Below are 24768 nucleotides of genomic sequence, written 5' to 3'. Positions count from 1 at the left end.
TGCTTCTGGTATTATGTTGTCTTTTTGATTATCAACTTGAATAATTTAGAATTTTGATAAGGAACAGCATTGGACACGTGCTTCTTCTTCTTCTTCTTCTTCTTCTTCTTCTTCTTCTTCTTCTTCTTATTATTATTATTATTATTATTATTATTATTATTATCATTATTGCCACCAGGATAGACAATAAGCTTGGTTAAGATATAATAATAATAACAATAATAATAATAATAATAATAATAATAATAACCTTCATATTATTATTATTAGTGTTAGTAGTAGTAGTAGTAGTAGTAGTGGTGGTGGTGGTGGTGGTGGTGGTGGTAGTAGTAGTGTTCTTATCCTACATTAGAAGCCTATTATGATAGTTTAATAACAGGTTATAACATATTTATTTAAAAAGTCAGTATTACATTTTAATTAAAAAGTGTAAACACAAGTAATAAAATGAAAAAATAGTTTACTAAGCCGTTCTAAGGAATAATATTTCTTCTTCTCATTATTATTATTATTATTATTATTGTAGTAGTAGTAGTAGTAGTAGTAGTAGTAGTAGTGGTGGTGGTGGCGGTGGTAGTGTTGTTATCCTACGTTAGAAGACTATTGTGGTAGTTTAATAACAGGTTATAAAATATTTCTAAAAAAAGTTTGTATTAAATTTTAATTAAAAAGTGTAAACGTAAGTAATAAAATTAAAAAGTTTACTAAGCCATTCTAAGAAATAATATTTCTTCTTCTCATTATTATTATTATTATTATTATTAACAGTAGTAGTAGTAGCAGTTGCAGTAGCAGTAGTGTTATAAACCAAAATAAAAACTAATTCAACAGCTTAAAGTGTAATTTTCAGAACACTGATGTATGTTTAAGTTCTAAGACTGGCTCAGATGTTAGCCTGGGCTGGTATCACGTCTGGAGCAGCTCCTTTTCAGAGCTCCTCTTTTTAAACCTCTCTCCTCAGTGTGGACTATGGTGGTGGGATCGTGAGGCAGCAGTGAACAGTGACAGTCTCAAAGCCAGAGTTGACTGTATTTTCCACTGAGGAGTGTATAGTCCCACTATTGAGAGTAGATCCCATGGAAACGTAATCCCCCCAGCCCCTCCAGCACAGCTCCTCTGTTTACTCTCTCCTGCCACAGAGAGGAGTGTAAACACCAGTGTGGGATTGACAGTGTGCCTTCATTTAAAGGCCGGCTGAGGAGAAACCCAATAATACAATGTTCATGCGAGGCCCCGTAATACACATTTGATGAAGTGCATTTGCTGCAGTGACACAAAATCCTCATTTCCCCGTTTGATATTTATTAATTTATTCATGTACTATTACACCAAACTGCTAGATATTAGCCTAATGTTTGTCCAGTTTACATTTTCCCCTTCTGTCAGATGAGCTTTTACTCTAGACACTGTCAAACTGATTACAGGACTCTTTAGTGTAGAGGAAAATGAAATATGAGAGATGGCTATTTGACAGTGTCCAGAGCCACATCATTAAGCACAATCAATATGACCAGGTAATTATGTTAGATCTTCTGATTATTCAGGAAATAGTTGTTTCAGAACATCTCAGAGAAGGTAGGAAGTCTCACATATCTTGGTTAAATAAATAAGGTTAATTTGAAGCAGTGAGTATTATGGTCTTTACCTTGTTTTACAGAGGTATAACTGGGCTAATTTAAATGATCTGATTAAATAAATGCATTAAATGAAATAATTATTTTTTCTGTTATTTTATAATGACTGTATAGCAAAAACAGTTAAATACATAATGATGATAATAACTGCATTCTATTCTATTCTATTCTATTCTATTCTATTCTATTTTATTCTATTCTGCCATGTCTGTGTTATTCTGTTCTTTGTCTTTTTCTGTTCTATTACCCATATTTGTCATTATTCATGTACATAAAATGCTATTAATTTCCTGGTTCTATCAGCCCAGTTGTTACTTATGTTGTATTGTAAATAGATGGAGTGAAGTAGTGAAGTTTATGAAACATTGTATATTGATGCAGCAGAGTCATCAGCAGAGTCATCAGCAGAGTCATCAGCAGAGTCATTTAAGTATAAGCAAGTCTTTTAGCCCCAACTGTACCACGTATGTCCCAAACATACTCTCAATCTCAAACACATACCGGGTCAGTGAATTAATGAGCTGAATAAATAAGTCCAACATAAAACTAATCTGCTTTTTTGATCAATTTTGCACTGGTTTAGATTTTTTTTTCTGATTTGAATTGAATTGGTGGCAGGAAAGAGAATCTGTAAAAAAGCTTTTAGTGTTTCTTAAATCTGAACAACCATTGACCAAAAGTGAAAGTCAGTGGTTGTTCAGATTTCAGAAAGAGCAAAAGCTTTTTAATCAGCCTAAACCTAGAGCTAAAGATCAGCTCAGTAATCCTTTTAGTGACAGTAATGCACTTGATGTGAACGATTTAAACAGACACGGATATAAAGTTTTCCAGTGTCTGTAATATAAGGTAATGTAAGGCATGTTTTTTCTTACAGTATCTAAGCACAGCGTGCTATTGAAAGCTGCCGACTGGTTCTGCAATTTAACTGACATTATTTCTAAAACGATTATCGTTGCTGTCGGAGCAAAACCTCGTATCTCCACAATGGTAACTTTACAGCATAAGGAAAAAAACATACATTACTTTCAGTGTAAGTCAATGGAACCAGACCTCTCTCCACGTAATTTTTGCCCATTTCTTTTGGTCCATCCTTCATGAAATTGACAGCAATACAAAGGCCAACATGCATTTTCAAATTATGCCAAAAACTGAAAATCGACTAAAATGGAGATACGAGGTTTTGTTCCGACAACAGCGTTATGCAAAAAACTTAAACATGCGTATCGCCAAAAAACTCTCTTTATATCTAACGAGCGTAAAAAAGACCTTCATGGTCCCAGTGCAATCAGCCCAAACCAACGATCTTCTGTTTCTAACAGCTCTTTGGCGCCACCTGTTGGTAGAATATTAAACGCTGCTAAGAAATGCAAATGTGTATGAATGAAGGGGGGGAACTGTGTACCAACCAGTGTAGACACAGTCCATCACAAAAGATTCACTGTCTGATTTAAAATTTATATGATTATAAATACACATATAAATATACTGTATGAATGTGGGACCGCAATTTACTACACAGTAATGAAAAATTTGCATTCTATTCTATTCTGTCTATTATGTTTCCTTCTATTATGTCTTTCTTTTCAGTTCTACTAAATTCTTCAACATAATTCTTCTAAATAACTCAAACAATGCTATTACTCATTTTTACCTACATTGGATCATCAGTTTATCAGTTTATTAATATTTCTAAAAATCCCCAAGTATAGTAGTAAGTCTAGCAGTAGTAATAGAATACTCTCAGATACTGCATTCTGTGTCTCAAGTAAAGCCAAATCAGTGAGTTAAAATCCAAAGTCCAAAACATGTTTTAGGCACATGTATGAGGAACTCTCATACTTTTTCAATATATGCAGTACTATATTAAACTTTATTATTTTTAAATCAGCTTTAAACGATTATGAAACCATGTCACTGCAGATTAAAGCGGTAGGTTTTCATGTCTGATGAGGAGGGAATCTGAGTAATGGAAGCTGCTGCTTCAAACAGGCCAAAGCTTACACTGCCCTGCACTACTTATTCTATTTTAAGTCATTTGTGTTGCCTTCACGTTGTCTTTGATGCCAGTCTTAGCGAATAGTAACTGATAACAGTTACATATTATTTTGTAATATATAAAGCAAAACGTCCACTGTTGCTCACCAACCTTTCTAATTCATTATGTGACATTAAAAATGCATAAAGCTACAGATTAAACACGCTCAACATGACTGCAACTCTTTCCTATGTACTGCATCTTTTCCTTGACAATGTTGCCACCATGTGGTGAAAGTTATTACTGACACAAAAAGAACACGTGAAGAGAAGCTCGAGGCCCAGCAAAGCAGGCTGGGGGCTGCGCTCTGATTGGCTAATTGAATCCTGCTGTCTTATTAGCTGATTCCTGCAATGGGATATGTTGTTTGAATGCTGCACTGGGATTGTCTAACTGAATCTTAATCTCTCCTAGAATTCAGCAGTTTGATTTGTTGTTTGAATGCTGAAGGCTTCCAGAACTAAAATCTAATTTACTGGGAATCCTCTGTTTGGTAAGTTGATGCTGCTTAGCCTTACCATGTTTGACACACTGTCTAGTTTTGCCAAATAATATGGACGGTATAAAAAACTAACAGAATATCCATGTTTTTGATCATATGAGGAAATCAGAGCAAGCATGTGCGTCTCATTTATCACACTTTTATTGGCCCGTAAGGCGAAGCTGGACTTGATCCAACTCCTCACACATCATCATTCTATTTTTAGGTTGTCCCTACCACAGATTTATATTCATGAAAACTTTGATTCGTTCTGTAAATGATTCGTTCATCAAGGTACAAACAGTGTAAATGTTCCCTCAAATGTACGACAGTGGTTTTAAGGTCCAATTGTGTGCCTTAAATAAGTTTTTCCTAGTGGAAAAGTAGATAATTGTATCTTTTTATAAACTAATGTTTAAAACAGAACCATTTAATAAAAAGCCTGGAGACGAGACAGGGTGTGTGGAGGCAGCACAACTTCATATCAAATATCATTTTAGTGGATTATGATAGTTATTTTCCCTGACTAAAGGTACAGAGATGTACCCCTGAGGGTACCAAAAAGGGTGCTGCCCCAGTGACAGTGCCGTACCTTTTTTTCAGAGATTGTATGAACTGGTATTGAATTATTTACCTCTTTAAGAATGTTTTTACTGTACTTTTTTGTTTAATAATTCATTCTTATATCTCAAGTATAAAAAGATAATTATTTGCTTAATCTAGTAATAAGTCTTCATTCACAATCACTGTCTGCAAATTAGTCTTATATCTATACCTATACCTTCATCTATAGTTGTGGATTTTCTAAATATCTTCATACAGAACCCTTTAAAGAGAGAACCTTCTACCAAAAAAATAAAATAAAATAAAAACATTTGGTTTGGAATCTGATGAAATTTACGGTTTAGTGTGGATCCATTAAATACATTTTTTAAACATGCCATAAAGAATCATTAAGACGCAATTTAGGAACCTCTCTTAAAGATTTTGTAGAACCAGCTGCACTATGAAAAGATCTGGCAATTTGAAGACCTCTCTGGTGGAGATGTGTAATTGCAAACAACAGCAAAAGAACAATTTGTAAAGCTGGTTGTGCTTCGAACCCCAGAGTGGACAAATCTGATTATTACGAGTGTGTAGAAAGAATATTGAAAGAAAACTCAGATTCTACTATTGTCAATTAGATCTTCATCAGTATAATGTTGGTTTTGCACTTGAGATCTGAATATGGAGTCAGAACTTATATTTGAGTCTGTGCATATGATGTTGATAAATAAAGTATGTATCAAAAATATATATATATATATCCACACCTCTGACTTTTCAATGATTACAAGGCGACTCACACCAGTGCACACACCCCATATTTTAGGGTGTTTTTTGTTTCTCCTGACTTTGTAATGCTGCTTCTCTCAATAAAAAAAAATATTACACAACACTGTATACAGTTTTAAGGAATCATCCACTGAAAGGTTTGCTAGAGAAACCAAAATGGCTTTTCTGAGGCATTACTCCAAATAACCCATTTTATTTCAGTTCTGGAAGACAAATTTAAGGGTCTGTTGGTTTCTTTTGGTCTAAATCAATCATGAATTTATTTTAATTCCTCAAATTCTTAAATGTAATAAACAACACCAATTGAGTTAAGTAAAAAGTAAAGTACTGCAAAGGTATTCATATCTAACTGGATTCAAACTGTAGCTCTGCTATGAGAGCAGAAATACTGTATGCATTAAAGAAATTAGTGGTCAGTGACACTTATACAATACTTTATGGCTTATGACTGTGGTTAAATGATAGAATAGGGAAGGAAACACTGAAAAAAAGTTTCTCTGACATTTATTTTATCAGTGGGAGCAAATCTTTCCTGGGGCCATGCAGGGACTATTGCCCTGGTCAGCTACCAGTGGATGAAGGGAATCCATTTGCTCATTTAATTTCATTTATAGTATTTTTGAGGGCCTTTTTGGCCCAGTACTTGAGATTTAAAGCAGTTTTGACGTTTGCATTCAGTTATTTCTGCCACAAGGGCAGATGAGGAGAGATGGACCGGTACTGAGGTTCCGATGCAGTATACAGTGCCACATTGTGGCCAAAACCAACATGTAAACCAAGTGACGTGTGTAATGAGACATTTCAGAGCGCTGAAGTTTCATTTCATTTCAAATCCAGTGTCTTGAGGCAGAAATACAAAAGATCAACAATTGCATCTCTGGATATTTCTTATAGACTGTACATAAGCCAGGTGTATGCTACCAAGTTTGTAAAGCACCTGATTTCATTAATAAACTGTATTCCTTAACAAAGATCAGAGCCTGTCTGGTCAAGTCTAGTGTTGCTGTGTACATTTGGAATAAATAGACAGATGACAGAATAGAATGACAGAGTTGTCTCACTCACCTTACTGCTGAAAGATTCAGCTATAGTAACATCATGTTTGCCCTCAGTTTGAAAGCATATTTTACACTATAGTCTGCTACTACACATCAATTCGTGCATGTGTTAGATTGTTTTGATGTAGTAGTTCTACACTAGGCCTAGTTAGAGTAACTTGCAAATTTACTGCTTTCAGTTTTAACCAGTGGTCGACATGGACTTGTTTTTTTCTTTTTTTAAGTGCCATTTTTGAGACTTTTACTTTCACTCCAGTACATGTCAGAGTGAAATATCTTGTTTTGTGCAAGAATGTGTTGCTACTTGTTACTCAGAATTAGAAAGAAAATACAGTGTTGGGCACATTTTTAATCAGATATTAAGAGTTTGGATGAGATTTTTACCCAGTTACTGAACCGAAAAGCAGAATCAGGATTAAACACGGTCTAACAGCACGTTATGGTTTAAATCTGTAGACCCCACAGCGCCCTCTGCCGGGCGCTCTGCACTTCACCGTAACGGCCAAGACAGCTGATTTAATTAGGTGGATTCTGACAGAAAACACGTGGACATGCCTTTTTCAAAATAATTACCATGTCACCATAAAGGCTCTGTACATTTTAGATAGTTAGATATTTCTTATTTTTAAATGAAAATATTTGGTTTCAATTGGTAACAAAAAGTTCAACCCCTGTATAAGGTGGATTCCGTCTTATAGTTAATAAGTTAGCCTACGGAGGCAGATCAGCCTGACAGGATTTCAGCTCAGCAGCGAAGATGTGGACGTAAGTGGAAAATCTTTAAAAAGATTTGCTTTACTGAACATGTAGCCAGGTTTATACTCAAGTACTGGAGTGAAAAAAACTTCGTTAGGCGAACGTAATGTCGTTCGAGAGACTGGCTTATAATTTCAGTGTTTGAGACCACTTTCTATACGAATTATAGTCCATAGACTGTACGGATCAGCGGATAAGCTAGGCTTGTTAGCCTTCCACCTTTCATTAATCTGTGTCCCTCAGCTGCACAGAACAAAGGAGTGACTGAGGACGCTTAGCTTCCTCACAGAGAATAGTTCAGCAGCCACTTGTACAGCGGAAAAAAAATCAATGTAAAGTTGGTTGTTTCCCTTTGTGAAATAGCTGGTTCCCTCTTAATATCTCTTACCTAAGTCTTCAGTTCAAAGAAACAGCACTGCTATGTGAGCTGGAGAGAATTCTTAGACTGATGTAGCCTTTAGCTATGTTATAATGTGGCGATTTTTAAGGAGTAACAACAAAGATCTTCATTAGTTGTTGTAGTCAGATTGCTTAATATCACTGTTCCTCATTTCAAGAAATACTCATGTTTATTATGTATTTTCACTACATTTACAATTCTTGTCACAATTTCAGTGCCTGTCTCTTCGCTCTGTGTGGCTTTATATCCCTTGGTTTTGCTCTTATATTTTATTTAACTCGTAATTATCATTTTTACCTAGATTTATGGTTGAACATTTTGTTTAAACAGTGATCAGTAAGCCTCTAATTCTGAAAATGGTCAGGAATCATAAAATGTGTTCTGTAATTCTTTTGGGGTCTAAAGCCTGTCAAAAAACACAAAGCTGGCCTCTCTGAACGAAGGTGCATGGCTACGTTAGCTAACCGTAGAATTGTTTCTGTGCACCTCATCCCAGGTGTATATAATCATACATTTCACTAAGTACAGGAACATTTTTATTTTCATGTCCTCTACATGAACTTTGAGAAGGGGGGGGGGGGTTGCAGGAGCCTATCCCAGTGGTCATAGCCAATACAACAATTTAGAATATACTGAAAAAGAAAGAAACCACAGCTGTGCCAACAAACAGACATCAAACAGGTTAAGTATTAAAAACAACAGCTTTGGGTAACAGAAACCTATTGAAAACTTTGAAGAAAACCAACAAAAACAACATTCACTGACATCACCAATAACCTTCACAGGGCAGGTGTGAAGGTGTCACAATCCATAGTTCCAAGAAGACTGTAAGCGCAGAAATATAGATGCCATGCCACAAGATGAAAACCCCGTTATCCGCAGTAACAATCAGAAGGCCAAATAGGAATTTGCAAAGAAATACATAGACAAGCCGTAAAATGAGTTTTTGGACTGATGACTGTACGAAAGTAATGGAAAGGCCGAAGTTGGAGAAAGATAGGATTTTTTTTGTGTGTTTAAGTCTTTTAAGGAAACCTGGAGCCAAGTCTAGCTCGTGTGTTAATTTTATTCTACCTTTATCAAATAAGTATCATCACAGCCACTGTCCATCAGTTCATTTCATACAAACTTGAGCCCAGAGAAGTTGGCACTTCAGGATGTTGTTGACATATGGCTTCAAAGTATTGTCAAAGCATTCCTGAGCTCATGTGGTTTTTAATGTGGTGGTGTTTAAGAGGTTGGAGGTCATGGGCATTCAGTTGTGGTTTTTAGCCTTTTAGCCTTTTCTGCGTTACTTGAATCTTTTGGCAGTATTATTCAGTGTAAAGGAAGAAAAACAAAAAATATTCTAGTAAAAATTTACAGAGAAACGTTAAACTGTTGGATTTTTTCATTTATGCATTTTTGCCAAATGGTGAGCCTCAACCCATCCTTGCATACAAAAGACTACGCTTTTGATGGACACTCCTTTTATTCTCTATTATACTTCTCTTACTATATTGCATCACCTTTTAAAAATTATTTATTGTCCTCTTATTATATTGCATCACCTCTTTTAAAATGAACATTTAACAATGTTCCTAGTCTTAAATTGTTCATGTCCCAACTTTTTTGGAATGTGTCACAGGCTTCAATTTCGGAATGAGTGTGTGTTTACAAAAGACAATTAAGTTGGTGAGACAAAACATTAAATGTCAGGTATTTGTCCTGCTTTCATTTAAGTACAGGTAAAAGTGGATTCACAAATCACTGCTTACTTTTTTATTTGCATACTGTCCCAACTTTTTTGTAATTGGGTTTATATGTTTTTTTGAGATTGAAAATTATGAGGAAATAGATCTTCAGGAACAGATTTGGTAAAATCAGTAAAAATAATGCTGGCAGACATGTGCACAGGTAGACACCAACATGCAGATACCAAGTTAAAGCACAAACTTACATAAGTATTTTAGTAAGGTGTTGGGCCACCAGAACTGCTTCATTGTGCCTTGGCAGAGAGTCTACATGTACTGTAATGGAGGGAAAAACACCACTCTTCCAAAAGAGTGTAGTTCCAAAATCACCCAGCTGGGTTGAAATCGGGTTTTACATGATATATATCATTTTCATACTCAGGAAACCATTCAGTGACCCCGCTTGCCCTGTGGATGGGGACATTGTCATCCTTGAAAAGACCATCGGGATGGGAATTATTCATCCCAGGACAAAGATGATCAGTCAGAGTAACTTTGTAGTGATTTACAGTGGCCCTTCCCTTTAAGGGGAAAATTGAACCCAAATCATGCCAACAAAATGACCCCACTGTATTGACATTGTCAGTCACCTGAGAAACAGTTGTTCGTTTCTTACATATAGCTGTACTACACTAACATCATGGTCATTGAATGTGCTCTTTTGACCACAATTTCCAGCCCTATTTACTGATGTCTTTTCCATAAATCTAAATGCAGATGTCATTTTAGTCACTGTTTCTATAGAAACACCAGCCAGTTGAGTAGGCAGTTGAGCAGTGAAGCTCCTGCTGTCCATACACCCAATAATGAACCCTCTTACATAGTCACTTTGATCTTTTCCTCTTGCCATCTTGATCCAAATTCAAGGCCAACAGGTCCTGCACAGCATTTTTATACATGCCACTGAGAATTGTTATTGTCTTAATTGCTTCATGCAGTTCACCTGTCTGGAAGCATCTGCACACATTATTTTGCTTCACCCATTTATTCAGATTTTTCCTTTCACCCATCTGTATGTCAAAACATATGCTCCCTGTCCCAATATAGCAATGAGTTGTTCAGCTCTTTTATGTGTTTTACTTCTATAGGCTATTTGAGGAATATTCCTTATTGCAGTTTTTCTGACCAATGTTGCAATTGCAATTTAAGTGCAGTTATTTTCTATAAATGAATGTCTCAAGATGACCAGCTCATCTGTTTTTTTTTTTTTTTGGTCTTGTCACTTGAAGTCTGGATATAGTGAGTGAGTTGGCTAGTTCACAGCAGCTCTGTGCTATTACGTTAAATTTCTCAGCTTAAAACATGTAAAGATAATATTTAATGATGTAGAATATAATACAAAAGGCAGCTCTTGTGATTTGAACCTTGCACTTCAAATTGCAGTTTCTAAACAAAAACAATTAATTGTTTAGGTCTCTATGCACTGTGACTGTGCTCACAAGACAGTCTCAGCACCAGACCCTTGGTGGTCTATGAATATTTTGAAAATGTGGTTTACTTTTAATTGGTGTGTTAAAGGGACACCCCAGCCAAAATGAAAAATTGAACACTCACTATATCTAATGTTAGGAAGGGTCTCCTTGAACAGTGTTCTCCCTCAGAAACCAGAGAATGAAGCGATAAACCAGCTCGGCAATCCTACTAAGTCCCAAGACAGAGAGAGCTCTCGATGCAATAATGAACAACACTCTCGTAGAGAGATGAGAGTTTTATTCACAAAGCACACAGAAGAAGGGGCAGTCCCCTCTTTATAAACACAGAGAGCCCGTCCCACGTGCACGCAGGCAGCCAGGAAGTGCCCGACCACATTCTAACATATGTCGTAACCTGCTGGTCCATACATGGAGTTGTTTTTCTCCATCTCTGGATGTGCTCAGTTCAACATCAAAATCCCAAAAAAAAAGTCAAAAGTGCAAGTGGTTTGCAGAATGAAAGAGGAACAATAGTTATTAACAGCCTGTAAGTATGCACAAAGGGCAGACACCCTTGCACCCTCAGCAGAGTCTGATTTTATTAATACATGTTAGTCACCGGGGAAGAGACAGGCCAAAGGAAAGTTAACCCTTTCATTCCCCTCTTTTATAACTCGTTGAAGATGGGTTATAAGCAATACGCACATCAGAGAGAACAGAGAAAAAGGCTCCTACACAGAAACAGCATCATCATAAGATGGCCCCATCCCCACCCGCCATGCTCGTCCAACTGTAACTGGGTAGAAACCTGTGACATGCGGTCAAGGGCCGTGGCAATAGAACCATGGTCCTCGTCGTTAGCAGGAATATATGTACAGCAAGAATCACCTACCATGGCGCAAACCCCGCCCTCTTTGGCTAACAGCAAATCTAGTGCCAAACGGTTTTGCATTGCCGTGAGGCGGAGGGCGGTAAGCTCATCTCTTATACCCTGGATGGCCGTACGCGTAGCATTGGTGAAAGTGGCCAGACGATAATGAGTAATTTCCAATTGGTTCCAAACTTGTGATATGCCATATTGGGGAAACAAACAGTCCCAAAATTTAGCTGCTTTAGATCTCAGCCGGTGTTCCGGGGGAGGGAAGTCATCATCGGCAGAGCGCCTATTGCGCCTGGCGATGTGCCTATTACCAAGAGGATTATAGGAGATAAGTATCAGGGAAGAATTGAAAGGTGTAAAAGTACACCGCCCACCCCAATTTTCAGGGAGATATACATACACCCGGCTTCCGCACACCCAATACCAATCCATAACGGGGGATGCAACGGTAGTGCCTAGGGCATCCGGGGCTAGGGCAGAGCAGGTAGCGAAGTTAGTGGAGTTACAGGGAGAGAGGATGTGCTGACAGAGGGAGGCGGACAGGGCTCCCAGGAACACCCTGCCTGTCCCCTCGAAGCACAGCGGGAATTTGGCCCTATTTACAGCTGACATGGCTAAAGGTAGCCCCTTGGAGGAGTGGTTAGCGAGCATATACTTAAGTATACCTGAGAAACATGTATGCAGATCAGTAGTACCACGAGTCTTATTACAGAAATCTAATGTAGGCATACCTACTTGCATCTTACAGCAGTCCCACAATAGTCACTAAAGCTAGATTTCCTGTTCAAAGACTAGGAAAACTTCATTCTGATGATGTATCCAGAAATATTACCAGTGTTTTTGGGGTGAGCCATTGAGGATTGGCTGTTTGAATTTATATCACTAGCTGGCAAATAACATTAAATACTAATTTTAGGCCAAAATAATCTTTTATGCTGAAAAATATGAGGTATTAATGACCTGCTGCAGGTCAGTCAATAGACACTGGATGGCAGCCTTGCTACATGAATGTGATTTGCAACCTCTCATTGGCCACTGCAGAGCAGCACTCCTGCTGTACCTCCTGCATCAGCAACAAGGTCAAACACAACCCTGTGCTCAGCTTACATACCTGCTGCCCTGCTTCCCGGACTCTGGTCAAGTACCGTGGAGAAGCTTTACCTTCTTAGTGGTATCATATATCCTTAGAGTCATGTGCTCCTTTTCTTTGAACTTGCTTTGAAATAGCTAGTTTTTTAGTTTGTTATTTAAGACTACTCCAAATACTTTATGTATATAGCAGCCATGTGTCTTTTCTTTGTACTTGCTTTAAAATGGTAGATAAATCTTCAGATTGTTAGTAAAAGTTATCTTAAGGGGGATTTTTCAAAACATTTTTTTATCATTAAAATATTTTCAGATTCATTTGATGTGAAATGGTTAATTGTAGAGTAACTAACTGACTAACTGATATGTGATGTTGATAAATTCTAAAATTTTGCTATAGAATGCTCTGCATGTACCTCTCTGCCAGAAAATATTTTAAATATATTTTAGGCTAGTGTCTCAGACATCAGGTAGTGACATAACCATGCGATGTAATAGCTTTCTGTGATGTGCTTTTAGAGACAGTAAATGCTTCAGACATCTGGCTCCTTTTAACACTACTGTTAACATTTTTGACTTGGCAAAATTCTCTAGAATGGAGTATTTCACATCAACTACCTCTCAATGATTTTGTTTATTTGTTTGCATCTTAATCTTTTAATTGCATGGATATATTTGAAAAATCTGTGTAAAAATGTATCCCCCTTTATAAGTAGCAGACATCTGCCCCCTTTTCCCTGGACTATCTTTAAAGTGGTGTATAATTCTGCGGAGTATTACTTAAGGATGCAATAAATTCCATAAACACCAGTTATCAGCAGTTGTCACAGATCTTTTCTAGGTTAAGGCAGTCCAAATCTGTCCACAGTTACTGAGTCTGGTAAGAAATGCCTAACATGTGGAAGGTTCTACAGATTTACTAGACCTTCATATTTTCACACTCATATTAACTCTTTCCAATTCAATAGGCCTTTCTGTGGCTCTCTGTAGTGCTATAAACATGCTGCTGCTTCCCTCTCCAGTTCTGTATTAGATTCAGCCTTTATTGGATGCCTGTCACCCTGACAACGCCACAGTGAGGAACCAATAGGCATATGTGGTACAGTAGGACTTGTGTCTGATTGGCAAGAAAGTCAGAGAAGGCCTCAACTGGACAGGAGTGTCACAGCAGTGACCCCAGTGCCTCTGAGGTGAAGATTAATCACAGCTGTGGGGTAAGTCAACAGACAAAAAAGCACTGCAACAGCTCCATCTTCTGGTCAAAGATTGACACAGCACACTGTTGATGTCTTGATGTTGAACTGTTTGCTGATGCACATCACTGTTAAACACATCATCACTTTGCTGGAAGGTGAACAGCATGTGCACGCTCCATTTTAAGCCTAAAGGTAGCAATGAGAAACGCTCACTGCACCCCCCCTCCCTTCATGTCCCTTATGTTTGTGCTAAATGCAAATCTGTTTCTCACAGTGCAGAAAAAAAGGAAGTTTGGAGTTATCAACTGTGGGCGTTCCCCGAGAAAGCTCTTCTGGAACGAAAGGCGCTGAAGTGCGCAAATCTTTTTAAAAGGCGAAAGCAGCAAGTAATTTTTTTGCGAGCTGTTCGGCGCCGTTATCTGGCTGGGTTTTTTTCTTTTGCCTGTTTCCTCCGGCAGAGCTGTAATGAATAATTAGTGTTGGGGAAGATAAATAGCCACAGGCCTTGCTGGTGCTGAGGAAATCCATTTAGGTTATTACTCCTTACATAAAACCCATTTTCACTCTAAGAGCTGCCTTTACTGTCCACGCTGAATAACAAACAGATAACATGCAAACAAACAAAAGGAATACAATTACTTGTTTCCCCACTTTTTCTTCAATGGCAAGAGCATTGGAGAAAGTTCCAGGCCCCTAGGGACAAGCGCAGGCCTGAGGCTACGCACTTCCCACAGGGGCAGGGCTGTTAGCCTCATGGGATTGTGCTTATGTCTGTTAGAGCGTTAGAGCGTAGAGTGTTGTCTATCTAGGGGTCAAGGAAGGTGGCAAAGAAAGGTGTGTGAACGGCCTTGATTAGAACGGAGAAGCAAGTGGAGGTCAGTGGCCCTTGTGTTTCTGAAGGAATGCCTTGAGGAATATTGATTGAAGAGCGTAATTTGATAGATTGATACTAGGGAGTAATTCGATGCAGCCCATGGGAAGGCCTCTGTTAGAAAGCTTTCTCACTCACTCACTCACTCCCTCTCTCTCCTTTCTCTGACCCCAGGCTCAAAAGTATAGGGTCACCAGCCCATCACTGCTTATCTCCTGTCTGCATGCCTGTACGCCTAGGGCTTTTGATTTTGCCCACACTATAGGGCCAGCTTAATAGAAGCCCCCTTCAAAAACAACAGCCAAATTATCTTATGCTATGTCTGATGGTGTGGACAGTGTTGATATATAGCATGCTCAGTCATGTCCTGCTGTGTGGTCATGCCCTCCCAGTGCAATCTCTCCACTTCGCCAGCATAAATCTCTGATGGAAGTGCTATAGAATGGAGCAAGGCAGCGCTCAAAGCTACAAACTATCTTCTGAAAAAAAATCAATGGTAGTATATGGGTCAGAATATTAAACTGTACTGCACTGTATTATTTGCTCAAAACAAAAGTATATTTTTGGTGCACTCCTCTGAGAGACGGTGGTGGAATTTCACTTCTTTGGTCTTGCAGACTGTCAGAACTGTAGGAGGGAAGAGATCCATCTTTCCGTCTCCCACTCAGTCTTACCTGAATGAATCACAGTCTCACAGTCAGAGTCTTTCTCGCAAGCCCTATATCTGCTTCTTCTTGTCATTTCGTGGGGGGGGTGTTTTTGAAGCAACTCATGTTGTTTGTCAGTAAATTTAACATAAACATGGCATTGTTCTAGAAGCAACATAAGGGTGCCAAAATAATCAGCCAATTAATAGGAATTAGAATGATTCACAGTAAACAATAATATGATTATTCATTGGCAGTGTGGGTGTTGTCTGGGAACTGGCTTTGCTGATTCAGTCACGCACTAAGGTAATTTATACTGTAGTACCTGAGGCACTGCATGAAATTAGATGCCTATCTGCTTCATCACTGCATCTTTTTTGGAGGATACATAGGCCTGCTTCTCTAGAGTAGTGAAAACTTTTCAAAGTTTGGTGAATCCAGGTCCCGTCTCACGGTCATAAAATCAGACCGAGGTTGGATAAGAAGCTCTGTATGTAGGGAGTTGGAGGTCTGCTCAGAGTTTTGGGCCTAAACAGACAGCGTGCTGCGACTGCGCTAGATGAGCTTGTTAATTTGCTTAAAGATTTAGTTGTCCGTCAACTCTGTGGATGCCCATAAGGTGCAGAATCACTGTGAGTGAATGTGTGTGTGTTTGCTCAAATGGATGGATGTCCATCTAGCAAGACACACATGAACACTGTTTTTACTTATCCTGCACTCCCTGTTCTGTCCTCTTGCTTTGTCATGTATACACTACCAGCCCTGGTCCTGGAGTATCCCTGCCATGCACGTTTTCCTTAGTCAGCCTTTTAGACTGAGGCCAAAAGTATGTATTTCTGGCTTTTAATGTACTCTTCCCATTTAGTAACATGATTTCCAAGTGCTTTTTTGATATCTGAAGTTCATGAACTAACAAAGTTAACATTTGGTTTATTTTTTAAGTCACAAATTTCATTTTGTGCAAGCAAATGTATGAGATATATTTCAGTTGCCTTTCAGTATAAAGGCGGTTGATCACAACTCCCAACCTCTGGTTTTGGGATAAACAAGAGAGAGGCTACTTAGATTTGTCGTTTTAAAGGAGCAATGTGTAAGATTTTAAGTTTAAAACGTTCCAAAATGAAAATGATTAACAGAATATGAAGGCTTTGAAATTACGTCAATGACATCTATGTACCATGTTGCAGAGATATACTGAAGTTAGCATGATAACCAGGTAGCTTTATGCTACTTTGTATCTAAACAGGTGATAGTGAGTCACTGTAGAATCATGTCTGCTATCAGGAGAATAGGATGAAGAAGTAGCACACCTGCTCCTGGGAAGAAAACCACAAAGAAAAGAAGTGGCAAAAATAGAAGGAAGAAGAAGGAAGCCTTACTGGCATGGCTTTCCACTGCTGGAGAAAGATCTTGGATGAAATTTGATGCTGAACTTGCAACATTTCTTCTGGACTGGTAAGGAAACAGGGGGAGGACTATAGAGGGAGGGAGAGGGACTGTGTGGAGTGTGAATTGAACAGGTGGCATTTAACTTTAAAAAGTAAATAACAGCTGAAGTTCATTGAACATTACATGACAATGTAAGATACAGATTGTTGCTCTGTTCTATTAGCTTACTATTTTATGTGCAATGTAACTCAATATTTTAGGTCCATGACCTATTGATCAGACTGGAATAGTCCAGGAGTTGCAAACTTCTACATTGTATTGTACCAGTATGCATAGAGAGGGTGGAAATGATTGAGCACCATCTGGCCTGCCGTGCTCCCTCTGAAAACAGAACGGAAAGGTGCTGCAAGAAGGAGCAAGTATTGAATATCTTGGACCAAGACCCTGTCTCAACACACACGCGCACACACACACACACACACACACACACACACCTCCAGCCATCTCCACGCAGTCTGTGTGCACTGGAGTGGTGTGGATGCTTTTAAAATGAGCACCTCCTCTCCACATCAGCAATGAGAGACAGCATGACTGACAGAAGTAGGTCTGTGTTGCATCTCCCCTGCCTATACCTCTCTCTCTCACTCTCTCACTCTCTCACTCACTGTTTTTGCACATACTCACACTCCCCATCCCCCCCCACCCCCTACTCTCTCATGTTAAATTATAGCATGGCATGTGAATGTGAGTGAAAGTCATCAAATGAAGATTAAAGACAGCCCTGTTTCACTGACAGCTTCGTCTCCAGGCTTGTCCCCACGCCTCTGGGGAACAGAGACAATTACATTTAGAATGGGATTCGTTCAAAGCGTTCAACAACTCATTAATTGCATATTGCAAACAGTACATTTCAGCAGAAAGCACTGATGAGTAGCAGCAAGAAGCTTTGAAAAAAAAATGAAGCCCCTGCTATTTTGTTACGTGCCTGAATTCATAATTTGAATATATAGCTGATGATTGAAAGCACTGAATGACGAGTGGAACTTTGCTTGACTCTTTCTTCTTTTCTCTACTTTTTGATGGTTAAAAAAAATCTAATTAACATTATCAGTTAGTTGGTGAGATTCAACACATAGTAAATTGTAAGGAATATACAGAGTATGGTATAGAGGATTCAAAAATACATGGCTGTTTCAAATACTTTGATACTGAAGTACATGAGCAGATTAAAGTTTAAGATTAAACTGTCTCTTGAACCTGCAAGAAAACCTCTTCTGTGTAGATCAGGTCAAGCAAACTAATATATGTATTGCAGTGGCATACAATTGCTTTGGTGCCCGGTCTTCAATCTTTGAGGGGGGAAAAAATAAAAAGACACAAATACCATCCCGATAATTCAGCTGGCGTTCCTGTGGGATTTCCACTAGTATGTTAGTGTTAAGCTAATGAAGCTAACACTAGTAAACATTTTAACAAATTAAACACAGATATTTGAAGCTTGCAAAAGTCTTTTTCATTTTATTATTTATTTTGCCGTTATATAGTGATGGCACTATGTTCTATGCAGTCACTGCTAACAACATATTAAAATTTGGTTAGATCAAGTCCTGATCAGCCCTGCGATGGACTGGCGACCTGTCCAGGGTGTATCCTGCCTTCTGCCCAATGACTGCTGGGATAGGCTCCAGCACCCCCACACAACCCTGACGGAGAAGCGGCTTGGAAAATGGATGGATGGATGGAAGTCCTGATCAGTGGGACCACTCGCATTGTATGTATATATTTTTCCAAAAAGTTTTTCCAAAAATTTTTCCAAAAAATATATAGTTTCCAAAAATTATTAGGCGAAAAATCTGAAGGTTTAGAAGGCTCAGAGGATTCACCATTTCAGTACTGAATAAGCAGGGAGAAAACAAATCAATTGACACATCCATGCTTTTCTCAAAGATGGGTGCTGTGGCTGGGAAAGTTTTACAGAACTGCTGTACAGTCTCAAGTTTAAAAGGCTTTGATAAAAGTTGCACATTGTTTCTGAAAGTAGTCAAGTTGGAAACAGTAAAGAATTTCTATCATGCTAACTTTAGCTTATTTCAATCAGTGGTTTTCAAGATGTGGGCCATGGTAGTACTGTGTTTTTTTTTTTTTTTTTTTTTTTTTTACAGACATTTAACCAAATATGACGTTGTTGATCATTTGCAAAAATAAAACATTACATTGAGCTTATTTGTTGTTCTGTAAAAATGCTACCTAGTTATGTTTATATTTTCAGAACAAGCATAACCGCAAAAAGAGTACAGTAGCAATTAGGTTTGAAAAACTGTAATTGTAATGTCAGTCCGGGACTAAACATAGCAAATAGATATCTAAACCTATCAAACTGAGCCAGAACGTTTGCAGCTCTTCAATATTTTCTCTCTTCAGCCTGACATTCAGCACTCAGTAGCTTCCAGCAATCTCATTAGGTCTGACTGGTACCAGATCTGACTGGTGAAATCTCTTGGGCACACAGGCTTTTGCGGTTTGTGTTGGCCGTGACTTGCAAAAGTTTGAGAACTCCTGATTTAAACAATTAAATACGATCAATTCTAAGTATGACCTTTCTCATACATAAAGTATATAGAACAGTATCAATGAAAGAACACATAGCATAAAGAGGTCAATTAAGCCCAAGAAAAAGTTCATAGAGCTCTGATATTCTTAGGCTGCTGATATTCAGGTTGATGGCATTTTCAGTATTTCAGTGTGTAGGACTGGGAGATATCGAGCTTGCTGCAGGGGGTAGTTAGTGGACTGATGTGGCATATGTTACCTTGCTGCTTTTTTAGCAGTTGGTGGTGGCCCTAGTATGACTCACCGGACTCCCTTGTGCTATACAGAGCTAGTGAGAGACAGTGAGTGTTGGAGAGAAAGCAGAAAAAAGAGCAAAAAAGCGGGTGGGAGTTGGATGGCAGAGGCTTCTGGAGTGGGCGCTTTTCCAGAGTTTTTAAGGGCATTAATATTTCAAGAGCCCTTTGTTTTCCTCAGGGGCACTCTTTTACTAGCAGCCAATTAGCTGGAGGAATCGTGAGGGCTGGGGCTTCTCCTACTCATTGGTGGTAAATTAGCAGCTACGTGATTTCTGAAGGGACAGCTGTGCGTGTGTAGATGCTTCGAGACTTCCATGCTCAATTTGACCAGAGGAACAAATGAATATCTGAAATATGTTTGTATATAGAAATATAGAAGACAGAGCAGTTACAAACTGATGCACTTGACTTTAAGTGCTACCTAATGTTCTAGCCAGTGGTATACATACATAACCATCACTGGGGTGGTAATCTCAAAGGTATGTCTTCAGGAAATTTTGAAAACATTATTATACTGTATTCCTCTGCAGACTGTATTTTTTTCTGTCTGAACCCTAAGTTTTTGATTTATTGTCCTGTTTTAAAACGTTAGGTTCTGAAAAGGTACAATATATGTGTCTCTCATTTAAGATGCACAGTTAGGACCGTTTTTGTACCTTTGAGGGAAAATTTACATTGTTTGTTCTTTGATGAACAAAAACATACTAGTACAGTACTGTGTAGAATAGTCTCAATGTCAAATTTCACAAGAACATAATTTCCTAAGAACGTCTAGTGACAGGAAGACATGCCCATACATTTTGGCTCACTTAATGTTGAAATTCAATTAATGATATTTACCATCAGAATCAGAAGTGGCTAGAAGATGTGTGTGGGGCTAAATTGCTATATGCTGCACAGACTGAAATCTGTGAATTTGTTGGTTTTCATGACATCACAAAATCAACAAGGACCTTATTTTCCATATATATATACTGTATGGATGTAGGAGTGAATGGTGCATTTTGAATTTTAACTTCAGTGTTTACTTACCACATCAAACCTTTTTCTTTTAAAAGAAGGAAAATTAGATTTTTTTCATGATGTGAGCCTTTGGGATTGATTAGAATGAACCCGTGTGATGGCTCTGATGGATCTTTTTCATTCAAATTCCAGTCTAAAGATGGTCAGCAGAAAGTCCTGCCTACATGACCAGCCAGAGAGTTTTGGGTATTGGGTATGAATTTGAAGATGTGATGGCTTTGTCTGCAGCTAGCCTGCTGATTTCCACACATTGTTGCATCTTTACGTTTGAGTTCCTCCCTTGTTTGTCAAGCACATCATCTGTGGCTGTAGTTTGCTAACAGGAAAAAAATGAAAAAAGACATCAGTGAAGAAGGAGGGTTGATTCCACAGTAGTGGCTGCATGAATATTATACCACCTGGCATTTGAGACTAGCAGTAGGCCAACCTTTCTCCATTTGCTAACCATGTCCCACACTGGTAATTGTGTGGTGGTGCGTTTGGATGGGGAACAGCAGTCGCAAAGTGCAGCGCTGGGACACTGTTTTCTCAGAGTAAATTAATTAACGGCACATCACTTTGCAGAAGCGCTGGATGCGGCTGAATGCTCCGCTTCTCCAGCAAGCAGCGCACTGATTCTGTTTCCCCTGACGGCACAGCAGAGGAAAATGGGCTCTCTGAGGAAACCATTCTAAAGTCACACCAGCAAAGCCTTCAGCACAGGCTTAGAGCCAGAACCTCACACTTAGTTTTTAAAAAAAACAGCCTCATGTGTTTGTTGAAATGTGAAATTCACATATCAGAAGAGTACTCGTCAAAAACTGTTTTTTTTTTTCCTATCATCGGAAGTGCTAGAAATAGCTGAAAGTACATAGGTTATTAGAAGCAAACAGAGACAGTTAGCATCTCCAAAATGGTCACTTTAGAAAGGAAGGAAACAAACCTAACTAAACATTTTGTAAATTTAACTGCATGTAATTAAAACTTGTCAAAGTTAATTTAAGTGTATGTAACAAGGCTATATTTCATGTAACCTTAGACCGTTTGTCACCCTCATGAAAAAGTTTTGATATGAAAGATTTATGTTAAAAGGTTATTATGTTGTTGTCTTGGATGTTCTAGGTTATTTCTTAATGACATGCTAAAAACAGTTAAATTGCAAGGAGTGTGTGTTTGAAACGGACATCACCTTTCACTTTTTCAAAGTTTCTCCTTCAAGGACTTTTCCAGTTTTCTAGAGAAGCAGGGTGAACATGAAGTGGGTCAAAAAGAGATGGAGAAAGAAAGATAGAAAGATACAAGAGAAAGAGAGAGAGGGAGGGGATTATTGGAGCAGTGGCCCATGTTGGCCTTAATGGCCTCCCCCGTATCTGACTAGCAATTACAGTCCCCCAAATTATGATCTATCCAGGCGTAGAGGAGTGTGCTGGCCAATGGAGACGGATGGGCCGAGAGCAGAGGAGCCCGCTGCAGATTGATTATTGATTTGCTGGACAATGATGGATCGGGATTTGAAGTTGAGTGTGGAGAGAGAGAGAGAGAGGTGAGAGATGGAGCTGGGATTAAAGGAATGTTTGAGAGTTTTTTTTGGGGGGGGGGGGGGGGGGGGGGGGTCGGTGATAGATGAGTGTTTTATGGCTAAAGTGACACTGCTACCTCTAGAGGGAGGTGCTCATACATTGCACAAAAAAGTTTGGTCTTAGATTGTTGTTGAAATGCTGCATGGTCAGTTCGGAGAGAGCTGAGAGATGAGACCGAAGAGTGGGATATATCTAAGCATGCAGATGGATTCTGGAGAATAATAATATAAAAAATCTCAAACAATCATGTATATATATATGACCAGGGTCCTCTCTGTGTGGCGTTTGCATGTTCTCCCCGTGTCTGTGTGGGTTTCCTCTGGGTTCTCCGGTTTCCTCCCACAGTCCAAAGACATGCAGTCAGGCCAATTGGACATGCTACATTGCCCCTAGGTGTGAGTGTGTGAGTGACTGTCTGTGTCTGTCTGTCTGCCCTGCGATGGACTGGCGACCTCTCCAGGGTGTATCATGCCTTCCGCCCGAAGACTGCTGGGATAGGCTCCAGCACCCCCCCGCGACCCTGACGGAGAAGCGGCTTAGAAGATGGATGGATGGATGGATGGATGTGTGTGTGTGTGTGTGTGTGTGTGTGTATGTATATATATATTTATATTTATATATATATATATATAAAGTATTTAGTCAGTCACCAATTGTGCAAGTTCTCCCACTTAAAAAGATGAGAGAGGCCTGTAATTGACATCATAGGTAAACCTCAACTATGAGAGACAAAATGAGGAAAAAATTCCGAAAATCACATTGTCTGATTTTTAAAGAATTTATTTGCAAATAATGGTGGAAAATAAGTTTTTTTTTATATAAATCATGGGCACTGTGTCGTCTGGGCTAAAGACCACTCAGCTTGTTTTCAGTGCGTAGTTCAAAATCCTGTAGTCATAATGGTATAGGGATGCATTAGTGCATTAGGCACCATTAATACTATACAATATATACATGTTTTGGCAACATATGCTGCCATCCAGACGACGTCTTTTTCAGGGAAGGCCTCGCTTATTTCAGCAAGACAATGCCAAACCACACCCTGCATGTATTACTACAGCAAGGCTCCATATTGAAAGAGTCCAGGCGATAAACAGGTCTGCCTGCATTTTTTTTTATGTTGAACTGATGAATTTCACACTAAAACAGATGTATTTTCAAATAGAACAAAAATAAATTACATGCTGTAACTCCCCTGTTGTCTTCAAATTTACTAACCTTTTTATCCTTGGGGGTCAGTTTGACCCCAGCTATTTAAACCTCCAAATTATTATAATTAAAATTTTTACCCAAATTTATGTTTCAGGTTCTTTGTTTCTTTGTTGACTACCTAAATAGATCTTTAAAGCCTCCTCCCCATGCATGCAGAATGGTTATTATATGACATAGCTTCCCCCCAAGGGTCAGCTGTACTGGCGACCCACACAGTTCAAACAAAATGCGGCAGACGGATGCGTGCTGCCTACTCTTGCCACACTCGTTGGGCTCTGTTGCCGAGTCTTGCCATGCTGTTTCCTCTGTCATCTTCTGCTGGGCTTGGTCTTCTTTGTCATCTGCCTTTGAATTTGTTGTGTTGAGTTTGAGTTCATTGATATCAGAATATATTTAATTGATATCATATATAATATGAATAGTGTGTGTGTGTGTGTGTGTGTGTGTGTGTGGATCACCACCTTATCGTGGTGGAGGGGTTTGCGTGCTTGAATGATCTTAGGAGCTATGTTGTCTGGAGCAAAAGCTCCTGGTAGGGTCTCCCATGGCAAACTGGTCCTAGGTGACAAGTCTGACAAAGTGTGATCCATAATAATAACCCCAATGAAGACACAAAAACAGGACTTGTGTACCCTGCCCGGAACAGGGTTACCGGGGCCCCACCCTGGAGCCAGGCCTGGGGGAGGGGCTCGCCAGCGAGCGTCTGGTGGCCGGGCATTTACTCATGGTGCCCGGCCGGGCCCAGCCCGAAGGAGTTACATGAGTCCCCCCTCCCATCGACCCACCACCAATGGGAGGGGCAGTAGTAGGGGTTCGGTGCGTTGTGGATCGGGCAGTGTCCGAAGGCGTGGGCCTTGGCGTTCTGATCCTCGGTTGCTGAAACTGGCTTTTGGAACTTGGAACGTTACCTCACTGGCGGGGAAGGAGCCTGAGTTGGTGCGCGAGGTTGAGAGATACCGGCTAGATATAGTCGGGCTCACCTCAACACACAGCTTGGGCTCTGGGTCCAATCTCCTTAAGAGGGGCTGGACTTTATTCTTTTCTGGAGTTGCCCATGGTGAGAGGCGGCGGGCAGGTGTGGGCTTTCTCATAGCCCCTCGACTCGGTGCCTGTATGTTGGGGTTTTCTCCGGTGGACGAGAGGGTAGCTTCCCTACGCCTTCGGGTTGGGGAACGGGTCCTGACTGTTGTCTGTGCTTATGCACCGAACAGCAGT

At 39.3% G+C, this 24768-nt stretch overlaps 1 long non-coding RNA gene across 1 annotated transcript; it reads left to right on the top strand.

The window, feature by feature from the left end:
• Nucleotides 1–7211: 7211 nt before the first annotated feature.
• Nucleotides 7212–18546, top strand: LOC108425047. Its single transcript, XR_001857678.1, has 4 exons — nucleotides 7212–7308; nucleotides 13833–14024; nucleotides 16809–16979; nucleotides 18513–18546. It is a non-coding gene; the product is annotated as an uncharacterized LOC108425047 (long non-coding RNA).
• The last annotated feature ends 6222 nt before the right edge of the window (nucleotides 18547–24768 follow it).

This window comes from Pygocentrus nattereri, chromosome 28, assembly GCF_015220715.1.
Source record: "Pygocentrus nattereri isolate fPygNat1 chromosome 28, fPygNat1.pri, whole genome shotgun sequence".
Lineage (NCBI taxonomy): Eukaryota > Metazoa > Chordata > Actinopteri > Characiformes > Serrasalmidae > Pygocentrus > Pygocentrus nattereri.
The sequence above is the reverse complement of the archived record's forward strand: the minus strand, read 5'-3'. Positions and strand labels throughout refer to the sequence as shown.